At 46.1% G+C, this 13,142-nt stretch overlaps 1 protein-coding gene across 1 annotated transcript in view; it reads right to left on the reverse strand.

Annotated features, from left to right (window-relative positions):
* The window catches only part of zfhx3b (zinc finger homeobox 3b), a 134,176-nt gene extending 121,843 nt beyond the window's left edge, over positions 1–12,333 (reverse strand). Inside the window, exon 1 of the mRNA XM_053427309.1 lies at positions 11,902–12,333. The gene's annotated coding sequence lies outside the window, so the exon portion shown is untranslated. The remainder of the gene's footprint in view (positions 1–11,901) is intronic.
* Between the last annotated feature and the right edge of the window lie 809 nt (positions 12,334–13,142).

A 13,142-nucleotide genomic window follows, 5' to 3' on the forward strand; every position in this document is an offset into this window, starting at 1 on the left:
CAGTAAAAATAGGGCCTTGTATGTGGGCTCAGTTGCACCATCTACGGTTTTGTGTAACGGCAGGTATATTTTTAAACAGGAACATATACAGTAGAGCTGGAACATTTTCCGTGCATCCTGCTGTCACCGTCCTTAGATCTCTGACAACAAAGCGAAAAAAGAAGAAAAAAAAAGGCAGCGACACAGAGAGCACGTAAAACCTTCAGATTTGACAGTTAGGGAGGTGTACCTTTGTCCCCAGCCAATGACTATCAGTGACTCTACAAGTTAATATTTGCTTCTGCCTGCTCATAAATTTGCATTACATTAGAGCCTGACCTAAATGCATTTTTAGCACCCAGAGTAATTAGCTGAGCATTAGTTGTAGGAGAGAGGGAGTACTACTACGAGTCTGAATCCTTCCTGAATGGGGTGGTGGCTAGACACGAGCTCCAGGAGGGATGGCTGCAGAGCAGAGCTGAGCAGGGCCAGCAGATGAAAGAGGAAGTAAACAGGGCCAGAGTGCTGCCTCTTTAATCTACTACATTAACTCCGACACCACAAGGGGAGGAGCCAGCGTGCAGGCAAACGACACACAGCCACACAAAAGGGGAGTGTCAATGAGGGGGTAATAAGGAAAGACAATGAGTAAACAAGCAGGGGAAGTCCAGGCCTGGCATGCTAGAAACTCCCTGCTTCTCACTGCCTGGCACACACAAAAGCCCTGTTGTAATTAGCCACCCCAATAGGTTGTTTAGCATTTGCATATAAATGCCCTCACAGGCAAACGCTAAACAGGCTGACACAAGCCATGCCCAAAACAGACGTTCGCCACACCTCTACCCCTCCAGGAGGTCCCAGGGGTCCACTTACGCCGGGGTACCCCCTCCCCTCGCCTCGTGCTCGTACCCACTACAGGCAAGCTGGCATCCATTACACACAATGAATAGTGTGGGTAACTCGCTTCTTGTTTCTGGAGAGATTGTGAAACGCAGTGTAGCCAGGCTTCCTGTTGCAGGCCCACACAGGCGTCTGTCATGTGAAAGTACATTTTGCCCTGACCACAGGGCTGAGGCTCAACAAAGCCGAGGGTGCAGGTGTCAGTCTGTTGTTTTTCTCGAATAAAAGTTCAACCAGGAAGACAGGAAAGACCTAGATAAACTGTGAACCAATCATGCATCCATCTGCACGTGTGCGTGTACACACACACACACACACACACGCACGCACACACACACACACACACACACACACACACACACACAGAGCCAGGGGGGTCTACAAAAAGTGTGAGAAACTAGCGTTCTGTCACGACCAGGGTCAAACATACAGGTTTGTTTAATGTACCCTGTAGTGTTTTATCTGTTGCAGGGTAAAGCCAGGTGGTAGATTAGACAGAGGCAGACACAATTTACACAATGTTTAACAAGATGAGACAACTTTTATATTTTACACACTTTCTGAGTTTCCATGCCTTATGACTTTCCTAGAGGATAGTATAAATTTACTTCTGCCTTATTGCAACGCTTCCTCTTCTATCTACTGTTGTTTTAAATGGCGAATTAAACAAAAAAAAAAAACACTATTAAGGAAGGAAGTGATGAAACTGGTGTCTGTGCCCTCCCTACCTCCCTACCTCCCGCCGATATGACCACTGCTCCTCTCTTCTCTCTCCCTCCACCAAACCCATATTCTCTCCAGTGTCAACATAGGCTTGGTCATCTGCACACTTGTCCTGCTCCGGCTCCACCACACTAGGCATTCTTCCTGTGCATATCCTAAACCCACGTGGGCAATGTTTTCTGAGCTTTGCTGGTGGCACAGGAGGACCACAGCACGGAAAAAAAGCCATCGGCAATAAAAACACGGCTCTCACCTGCCGTGTGGCCTGTTGTACCCGATCGGGGCATGATCCAACATGAGGAAACACCTGGCTCCAACAAAAAGCCTGTTTTACAGCCACGCTCCTCCATGTGCACTTGAGTTGCAGCGACAACATTCACTCTGCAGAGGATACGCTGCCCAGATTAAACCCCCCGATCTCTGAGGCCATTTCATTTATATTACTATCAAAATGTGCATGATTTAGAAGGGCGCGGGGGGAGAAGTGCTTAAACGTTGCCATGAGGGAGAATAAAATGGAAGCAAAAGAGAGGAAAAGACTTGAAAAGGGGAGAGAGCTGTTGTAACAGTTAGTATCCGTTTTAAACCCAGCTCTTACCTCAGAGAGACTTCCTATATGTGGTTAGAGTGTGTTTTGTTTTAGTGCTTCACACAACAATACCCGCAGTCAAGGTCTTACCATCTGAATTAAACAGAGGAGTCAAATATCCGGCCCTGCTAGCAAAATAGAAGTAAATGTCCCTTTAATTAGACTTAGAAATGAAGCGTGAGAAACTTGCAGGTGATAGATAAGGTGACAGAAGGCTTGTTTTAAACTCAAGGCATAATCATTATTCAGCATATGGCCTTCTCCTGTTTGTATTGGGGCCTTCACCAGAACATCACCCATGGCTGCATGAAAAAAAAAAAAACAGCCCCTCCTCATCTTCATTCATTAAACAGTAGGGAAAATGAATGCCATGGTGACCAGACGAGGCGAGTGACGTCACAAAGCCGAGGTCACCGGTCTGTCACGGCCGTCTAGCCCTGTGTCAGCCCCATGGGACCCCCCCCCCCCCTCTGCTCCAGCCTAAACCAAATCTCTGCTCCGTGGCAGTGAACGTCAGAAGGAAAACCAAACAATCACAGAGGGCTCCGTGTCGAATATGTAAACGCCGCGGCACTGTCGCTGTCACGAGACATCAGCGACCGGTGCAAACCAGCAGTTAGAGCGTGGCCTGCCAGAGAGGTGGGAGCACGAGGACCGGCTGACGAGAAACGCCTTTAAACCGGATGAATATACATGTTTTACTTGCTTTGTGTAAGTGTGTGTGTGTGTGTGTGTGTGTTAGGGAGAAAAGAAGCATGTCTATTCCTCCTCAGGCTAAACACACACACACACACACACACACACACACACACACACACACACAGTACATATCTAGTTTTTGGTGTTGCTGTGTGGGAGTCTGCCTCTCTCTAATCAATTTATTATGGAGGCACTGAGGTCCTCATGTTTGTTCATTTAACACAGGGAAAATGAGGAAGAGCATTTGTTGTAGGTACAGTGGGAGCCAGAGAGGAAATGACACGTGCTTCGGGAGGAGGAGAAGAAGAGAGGGCTGAGGCGAAGGCACACACAGCACGGAGACACCTTTCAGAATAATGCCGAGGTGTAATGTTGTGGCTTTGAGGAAATGTTGGTTTAATTGCAGTTTGGCGCAACGTTTAATGCCGCCTGTGTGACACCTGGCATAAATGGTTTGCACTCGGGACAGTGCCAATTATAATCCGGCCAATCAGAAATCGTTCATAAATCCACTGACATGCTCACTGCAACCGCCAGCCGCTTATTTGACGAGATGAGATGGGATGGCGACAGACGCTCGTGCAGTATATCTTCTTTTTAATTACAATGTCTGCAGAGGTGGGACTCTGCTATAAACAATCATCTGTGCAATCAAACACACCACCACCTCCACCAACACCACATTATAATAGCACATCCTCCGACTGAGGAAAAAGAAATGTATCATACGTATTATTTCCATCAATAATGCCAACAGAAAAACTGTGAAATAACAGTGCATAGCTAAAGAAGTGAGGTGACTCTGGATCATCCAGGAGCTATAACAGCAGGACTTCATTCGACATGCTCGCAGAGTTATAAAAACACAGTAATGTCATCATCCTGCTGAATGCAAACGCTCTAATAAATGCTTAAAATCATTTTCATAGATCATTAAAAGCGTGAAATGTGTGAATCCTCAAATGTGCTTTTTAAGGACAGCATGCTGTCAGCACTACAGGTGGCAATATTCACAACCCTTTAAATATAAATATATATATATATATATATAATATGGTCTAATCCTAAATGGATTTTATGTTTGAACGCAAACAAAGAGTAGGAAGTGAGGTACTTTCCATAAAAAGAGTAGTAAGAGGAGTGTGAACTTGACCTCAGACGAGCAAATGATAAAAAAAGGTTGCCCATGTGTTGTTTGGGAAAAAAGGAAAATACAGCGGCAGAAGCCGGAGGAGAGCTGACATCAGAGGACTACAGAGGCTACAGCACTTAGAGGCCATTTTATTGCTTTGCTGTGGTCAAGTGAGGTGCACCGAACTCAATTCCACCACAACAATGGCAAAGAGGGCCGCAGAGACAAAAGAGGGCTATCCCTGCTTCTTAACCCCTTCACTGCTGGCAGATCAGTCGCCTGGGGCTGAGCGAACAACAGCGGGCCACCTCAGGAGAAGGTAATGACAAATAGCGAGTTGCAACTTATACACCTACTGCCTGGCAACAGCCGTCTCCTGCTCTCTCTCCTGCACACTCAGTGTTGTTACTGACACTATAAAAACCATATAGGCACATGAGCCCCATCCATCAGTGAGCAGATGGAGTCGGCTGCTTTTCCTGACCAGGAAGAAGCAATCGGTAGCCTCACCTCAGCCCTGGAACACACTGCAGCCTCCTCTCTGTGTCTTACCATGTCTGCCCCTCCCTTCCCTTCTCTCCCTGTCTCTCTCTCCCTCTCTCTTTCCTCCCCTGGGAACATGGACGGGCTACTACACATTTGCAAGTGAATTACACTTTTTGTTGAGATTTTTTTTTGTGCGTGTGTGAATTGTAAAAAAAAAAAAAGGAGAGGAGGAGAGGGTGTGAGAGGGAAAGGGTGCTCCTGCCATCGCACTGCTTTCTTTTCTTCTCTCTATAATCCTGAGGAGGATAAGCTGTGAGGTACACAGAGAGGAAGTGCCATAGACCTGCTGGGGTCCAGCACATCCTAGCAGTACATTCCTGCAGCCCGGCTATCAGACGACACTTACAGACAGATACAGACCCCACCGCTGTTTGTCACACAGTCACCGGGTGGATGCAGAGCACACACAGAGAAGGAAATTAAAATCAGTGCGATCTCAATCTGAGCTGAGCTTTAACCAAGATCTGCAAACAGAAATAAAATATCATCCTACTTGGGGAGGAGAGAAAAAACACTCAACATATGTATGAAGCAGAAAATAAATAAACTACCCCGTCAAATACTGTCAATCTGCAGCATTGTTAGTACTGTGGATGTTTTGGGAGTAGCAGAGGAGAATGACTGGCAGGATTAAAAAGAATATGGCATCTACAGCAGCGGAATATTCATCATATCACTTTCACACAGCTCTTTATCTGGTCTTTCTAAAACCAGCCCCGGCACCCTGACCGACAGGGGAGCTCAGAGCTTGATTATACAAACACACTCTGTATTTGCTGCTAATACAAGCTGCGATGTTGCATCATCGAGTGACCTGGCTGTAAATTAGTGAAGAGGAGCCTTGCTGATAGTGTGAAACGCAGATCTCCTATCTGCAGTACAGTGTGTCCTCTTTTACAGGAAATGTGATTTCTTCCAACGAATAAAATGATTTTTAATTGTTTATGTTCACCTTCCGTGTCAATCTGTGAATATCTTATCTTTATATATTCACGGAACATAAAACTGTATTTCTACAATGGGTAACAGAGTGCATAATATGGGAGATACCATTCAGCTGAGGCACTGTCAATAATTTAAACTTGTCACTCTGCCTCAAACACACCCACCCACGTACACACACGCACACACACTCTTACATTTCAGTTACACAAAGCAGATTTCACAGACACAGATAAACAATGCGAGGGCAGTTATCACTCCACAGAGCACAGTAACATAGAGGAAGAGGAAGAGGATGACAAAGAAATAGGGGAGGATAAAAAGACGGCGTGTGTGTCGTCAGAGTCACAGGCCAGAGGGGCCCACGCATTGTTCCAGGGCTCAGCGTGGGGAGAGAAAGGCGACCTGGGCCGCCTCTGTCTAAGCGTCCTCCATGTTTTATGCATTCTGTCCTTTGTGATGATAAGCGCCAGTGCGGAGGGTGGAATGCTGGCCTCCAGGGTCCAGGAGAGGGGCGGGCCTATAGGGGGGCTGTGGTGCAGCTCAGTTCAATTCTGCAGCCCTCGGAGTGGTCCCTGTCACACCGGCCTGGGCCGCCTCTGGCACATGTACACACACACAAAACCGTTGTTTCCCCCATCCCTGAGCACTGGAGCTAGCTGCCGCGGCCCCAAATAGCACAGATACACAGGGAGTAGTAGCTGCCACGCTACGCACACTCACTCACTCACTCTCTCACACACACACACACACACACACACACACACACACACACACACACACACGGATGGTTTACGGTACTACCAGGGCACGCATGCATCACACAGGTCTTCTACTCGTAGTCGATACAGTAACGCAGGAGCACAGCCGTCTTCATCACTGTTACAACCCTGCTACCTCACAAGCAGCAGAACTGATGGTGTACATTTATTACAGAAGCAATATTGAGATTCTAGTTAAGGACAAACACACACACATTATAACCCCCTTCTATTAACAGCATTAATTTATTGTTAGCAGTCAAACACTAATTTATATAAATTTGTGTGGCATGTTATTGTCTTCAGCTCTGCTATAGCTTGTGAATTCCCTTCATTAAAGGTGAAGAAAATATTTTTTCTCACTGTTTTTCTATACCGTGTATGACTGCTGGATAATATAAGCAATGCTATCACAACATATGCCCAGTGTCTGAATATCAACACTAAATTAGTCCGAAATTAATAAAAATGATGAATAGAAATACACGAGTGCATCACAGCAAGGCCTCGGTGTGACACATTCAAAACACATTACATTTTTTCATACAACCGGCGAGCACACAAATCAGAATGTGCCTGTGCAGATGCATATGACACGTGCGCATCTTCTTAGTCGTAAATCTAGTCTACCCCTAGGATTTAACCAAGATTGTCAACACAATAACATGTGAAAGAGCAAACCACAAAAACCCCTGCCAACTTTATCTCAAAAAAGATAAAACATGACATTGAAGAAGGGGAAGAAAAGATGAGAGAGAAGGGAATTTTTCATTTCTTTAAAAAAAATGAAGGGGAGGGGGGGGGGCTGCTTTTTGTCCATACACAGCAGGCCTCTTCAACATTTGGGTCTGTGGGGGTTAAGGATAAGATGCTTGAATTCATACACACCACAAGCATGCGTGCGCACACACACACACACACACACACACACACACACACACACACACACACACACACACACACACACACACACACACACACACACACACACACACACACACACACACACACACACACACACACACACACACCTGAGCGTGACAGTCATCTCTTCCACTCTCCTTTCCCCCCTCTCTCGCTCACCCCCGTGCCGAGCCGAGATCCCACCCACCGCCTGCTCCTTTATGATAGCATGACACGCACGCCGGCCTCGGCTGCAGGACAACTGGAAGAACTGGTCCTCGCCGCACGACCACGCGTATTCAAAACCACACGTCAACTTCAAGGCCATCATTTGTGTCGACCGGCCTCCGTCTCCACGCAGCAAATGGAGCGAGCAGACGATACAGGGCAGAATTTACATCCTTCTCTGATTTCAGAGGTGCCGCATCCACACAAAGGTAGAGCTGTTCATGGAGGACTCACAGAACAAACGGTGTACAATAGAAAGGAGAGAATTTAAAGTGACTGGAACAAATATTATAATTGTTATTGTAATAAATGGTCATTTATTACAATAACAATTATAATATTTGTCTTTTTTAGATTATAGGGACATAAATTTGTGGATTTTTGCCTTCTGTGTGCAGACACCGTGTGTGACACAACAACCTATGATGTATTGAATCTGTGCTGCGGTCACAGACTACTGTTCACCCAAAGAGGGCTCTCTGCGACCGAGGACATGGACTGTACGAGCCCAGTGGCCGAGCACGGAAAGGTGGGACTAAAGGAGAGAGATATGCAGAGACGTATAGAGAATGAGAGGGAGGGAGGGAGGGGTTATGACAGCCAGAGGCGCTGTCTCCCATTTTCTAGCCGTTCACCCCCCCCCCCCCCAAAACCATGAAACAAGCCTATCCATGACGACTGCGACCCCTTTATCTCGTTTCTCCGATTGGACGTGCTATTCCCACTCACGCAGTCGAATGACATCTGAATACTCCGAGTGAACCTGTCATCTAATATGGTAATAGACAAGGACCGAGCACTAGCAGTGGAAGGATCAGCAGCACCTGCACAGATCCACAGTATAAACCGTCAACACACCGAAGCCTCACAGCACCAAACACGACCTTCATGTTATGAATACTCGTACAAATCACAGCACACAGTAATTCCACTATATACATTTGATTGGTCATATCACTGGAATCATGTTAAAACACTAAATGCACACCCTAACAAATAAAGTATAGATATTTTTTTATATTGAAATAAAGTGATATACAACACATTCATAATTTTGCCTATTTTTCATGACGATACATGTAACGGTTTGGACAGCTGCCAGGTGTCATAAAGATAAAATAACCAAATCAAAATTAATTTTAATAAATTCTAATAGAATTAATTCAAATTATTGTATGAATTAAAAATATGAAGAATCATTTTAATTTATGTAAACAATCGTGCACATTTTGCAATTTTCCCCTCAGTTGTGGTAAATAACCTCTCTGCACATAAATGGTGTTGATTTGTAAAAATCGTAAATATGTTTTAAATCTTAGAAAATAAGTAAATTGAATCATTCCTTGATGCAAATTAAGTAAAAAAAAAAGAAGAAATAACTCTGATCACAAATAATTAATTCACAATAAAGCACATAAATGGTCTTTTTTCAAATATATTAGTTTTAAATACTGTGTGTGGTAAAAAAAGCCATCACCCTGGTGGCACTTGAGCATGAACAGAATCCTTCGACTATCAGACTCAGGGATGAGGAGATACTGTCGTTGGCCACGCCAGACGTACATTTGAAATACAATACGTAAAAATGAATGACATTCCTATGCCTTTGCCAAGGAAGTGTAATAATTAAACATATACATATGACAATGAGACAAGCCAGGAGAATCAGACAGGTGAGATGACAGTAAACATTTGTGCTGTCTTTGTTTTGTAACAGAAGACGGAGAGAGGGAGGAGGAGGAAGAGGAGAGGAGTGTTAACTGTCAGACAGGGGAGGAAGGGAGATCACTCCAGTTTTGGCACAGCAGCCCTACCTGTCCTATACACTATACAGCACCGTGCAGCTCTAAACACTGGGATGCAAACACACACACAGAATGACACTTGCCGGATGCACAAATTCACTGGGGTTATGAAACATGTATAAATCCTTACAAAATAAAAAAAAGGAGATCGGAAGGAGCTAAATGTGAATCACTGATTAAAAATCCTCGGCAGTGACGCCTGTTTCCTCGCTTTCTCCTCCTGCTAATCTCCTCCCGTCTGCTCCTCTCCAGTCTGAAAGGTAGGGATCTGTTTATCTGACCTCTTCCCCTGATTCCTCCTCGATGGCCCATGGCTATCTGACCCCTCGGCCCAGCCCCCCTCAACACTCCTACCCGCAGCTCCCCACCCCATTTTCTGCCCCTCTCTCTCTCGCTCTCTCTCTCTCTCCTTCTCTCCCTCCCTCCCTCCCTCCCTGACAGCCTTATAACGCTTAATTTTTTACTTTTATTACACCCAATGCATTTTCCTTCCTCCCGTCCTAAACTAAAGTCATAATCCTGCAGATGCTGACAACCATACACCAAGTGCTTTGTGTGGCTCCCCCCCCCCCCCCCCCCACACACACACACTACCAACTACCATCACCCCTTTTTCTCCCCAAACACTTGCCAGACCCACTCTCTTCTTCTCATCCTCCCTAGGCTGTTTGCAAGGGGGGGGGGTCTTTCTTTTCTTTCCCTTTTTTTTTTTATCTCTGCATTCACTCTATGACCCCTGTCCCCCCTGTTTCTTGCTGTCTGACCCCCCCCCCCCCCTTCCCCCAAAACACACACTCACACACAGCTTCTCATCCTTCCTCTCTGCCCCCACATATCCTCTCCTCTCTTGCTCGTTTGCGAAACCTCTTTTTTCCTTTCTCGTCTGTGTCTCGACAAAATATCCACGTCTGACTTGTTATTCTCTGTTTCTGTTTTCTATTATTATCATAGCTCCAACCCCGTTCGGAAAAATCGCTTGCCATTTTCTTTTTAATCCTATTTATGGGGGACTTTTGTTTTGCAATTGCACCTAAACATGAAGATAACCACTGCATCTCCGTTTTTGTATTATTTCCCCCCCGTGCACGATCAGATCCAGTTGTGGCGAGATTGGTAACGTTGCACACAGACAGAAATAGAGAAGCGTGTGTATCTTTGGTTTAAAAAGGGCCCGTTCCGGCTGCATGTGCTCTATCTGCCAGCCTGGGTTTTGTTTTCCTAGATATCATGTTTAGTTTAACTCCACACACCCCGAAAAAAAACAATACTGCAAATGCTAAGTGCTTACTAAATGCAAGCAGTGACCTATAGGTTCATCCCGGACATTATACTACAAGTTTAAGCAAGTAACTTTTGGCATGGTAATGTCTGGTGGAGGTCGGACTGACAGGGCAGCGTTTTTTTTTTTTCATTCAGGTCAGCGTTTCTCGGGGAATAAAGAAAAGAGAAAATCTTCTCTAGAAAGTCTGATGCGGCAGCCAAGTATAGTTGGAGGCAGCAGATCCAGAGTGTGTGTGAGTGTGTGTTTTATTCCCTGAGCCACATGTCTGCTGCGAGAGACGCGGCTCCCACTCTCTGTCTGCCCGCGTGCGAGGTCCTGCTGACCCGCTGCTGTCACGCAGGAGACCCGGGGATCCGTCCCCCCCCCCCGCACTCAACACACCGAATCCAACTCAACACACACACACGGAGACAGGCAAACACGCGCTCGCCAGCCCCTGCACGCACGCACGCACACACGCACACACACACGTATACACATGTCGATCGATCTGCATGTGACTTCGCGAGGGAACGACTTAAAATAAGCTTCGAAAAGAGGAAAAACCTTCCGCGAGAAATAAAAGAGAAAAGGTGGACAAAGTGCGCTGAGGGAGGAAAGTGTAGCTGAGGGGAACTGAGGCAGGGCGGAGGGACTCTCCACATTTCACACACAGACGTATATCGGAGAAGAGCACAAAAAAAAAAAAATGTGTTTATCCACGCGAGGATTTTTTTTTATAACCACGCGACGGTGTGGAACAGCTCCCCCCCCCCACCCCCACCCCCAGTTTGGACATCGCAAGTGTCAAATCTGTCCAAAAATGAGAAAAATCGGGAGATGCCCGCGCTCCTTCTTTGGCCGGACGCACACGGACCCACAGGCTGGACTCGGAGCTCCTTTCCTGGGCTGCGCTCATGTGGAGCCGCCGCTGCCTCTCTCCGTCCGCTCAACACAGCTCCCCCCCACCCCCACCCCACCTCTCTCTTCTCTTATCGCCTTGTGTGCCTCAAAACACGTCTCTCGACACCGATGAACCCTCCGCACCTTCTCCCGAGCACCGCGAAACGCGCACATTTGTCTCGAAACCGCGTTTTTCCACCGCGATCTGCTGGCTCGTGTGTTTTTTTTTTTGGAGAGGATCGCTGCCTTTGCCCGTTTTCTCGTCTTCCATTCATGAGGAGGAGAGAGGACGATCGCTGATGTAAACACAGGTAAAACGATACGGGCAGAAAAGGAGGAAAACACACCGAGAATAAACCAAAGTACTTGCATGAAATCAAAACTTGTGTTCGCCGGGCAGATTGTCACCATGTAACAAACGTAGCCGGCGACAGCAGCAGCAGATAGGCAGAGAGATTCAGACAGGCGAGCGGAGCAGGATCGAGGAGACAGAAGAGGGAAAAAGAGACAAACGCAAAGTTGAAACTTACAATTTCTCGCTGCCGCTTTGTGATCCTCGCGTTTTAATCCAGTATTGAGATGATTTAGCTAAAGATCCCATCAAGGCAGTCCCCGTTTTGGTCAGTTTGCGCTTAGGGTGGCAAAAGAAAGATCATTGTTGTTGCGGAGTGTAGAGGAGGAGAGAAAAAAAAAAGGAGAACCGAAGTACTATTAGTTGTTAAAGGCAATATAAAAATAATTTGGATGCAAAGCAGGCGATGAGTCTTGTGTTAGAGGGAGCGAGGAAGAGGTGAAAGTGAGATCTGATGATTGAAAAGAAAAAACTCTTTGGATCTTTATTCCTGCTAATTAGTTTCCTGCAAAAAAAATGGCTGTGATTAATTCAGTGCGCATGTGCTTCATTACACAGGCACGAAGGGAAGGGCTAATTAGCCGCCTTCTGGATCAATAAGATTCAGCAAAGGAGAGAGCTCGGGAGAGAGAGGGAGGGAGGGAGGGAGGACGAGCGAGGGAGGGAGGGATGGATAGATACAAGTAAGGGGAGAGGAGAAGAGAAAAAGGAGGAAAGTAATGATCAGGAATTGAAAATATGGAATTAAGAACAGCGGAAAGTAAGAGTTTGATTAGACGGAAGACTGTGAAAGTTAACAGTGGAGCCGGTAGCCGCGGCGCAGCCCCCGCGCCGCGCACGACGCGTCTCCGCTGATCTTTTTACACTTTTTAAAGCATTTTCACCCGTTTTTTTAATTTTTAAATGAAAGATTAAATAAATGCCTCGACCACTAAAAGTACATAAGCGACCGTGCTGTGTTTTACTCTGCCTCTCTCCACCGTGCGTCGGTCATTTTGGTTGCGTAAAAGCGGCAGAGGACCGTTTCCATATAGTTGCTAAGTTAATTTATTTCTACGTTTGAGCAACTTATTGAAATACATAACATACATGAGTTGTCGGCGGGTTCACGGGCTGAAATGGAAACGTGCCACTCTCGTGCACGGTCCACTAGTGATGGGGCAAACATCTGTCGCGTTTGCGAACAACTGGAACAAACACTTGTCCAAAAATTAAATCACGTTTACAGGAGATTTCTGCGTGTGTGTGTGTGTGTGTGTGTGTGTGTGTATGCAAAATACGTATAAAGGCTGCTACTGTAATAAGAACGCAGGCTGCCACGGTGTGACTGCAGCCTGAACTCAAATCACAAACACAGCTTACAGCTGCACCTGAATATGATCAGATAACAATGGGTTTGTATTGTTAATTATCGATTTT

Source organism: Pleuronectes platessa, chromosome 1 (genome assembly GCF_947347685.1).
Source record: "Pleuronectes platessa chromosome 1, fPlePla1.1, whole genome shotgun sequence".
NCBI classification, from domain to species: Eukaryota; Metazoa; Chordata; class Actinopteri; order Pleuronectiformes; family Pleuronectidae; genus Pleuronectes; species Pleuronectes platessa.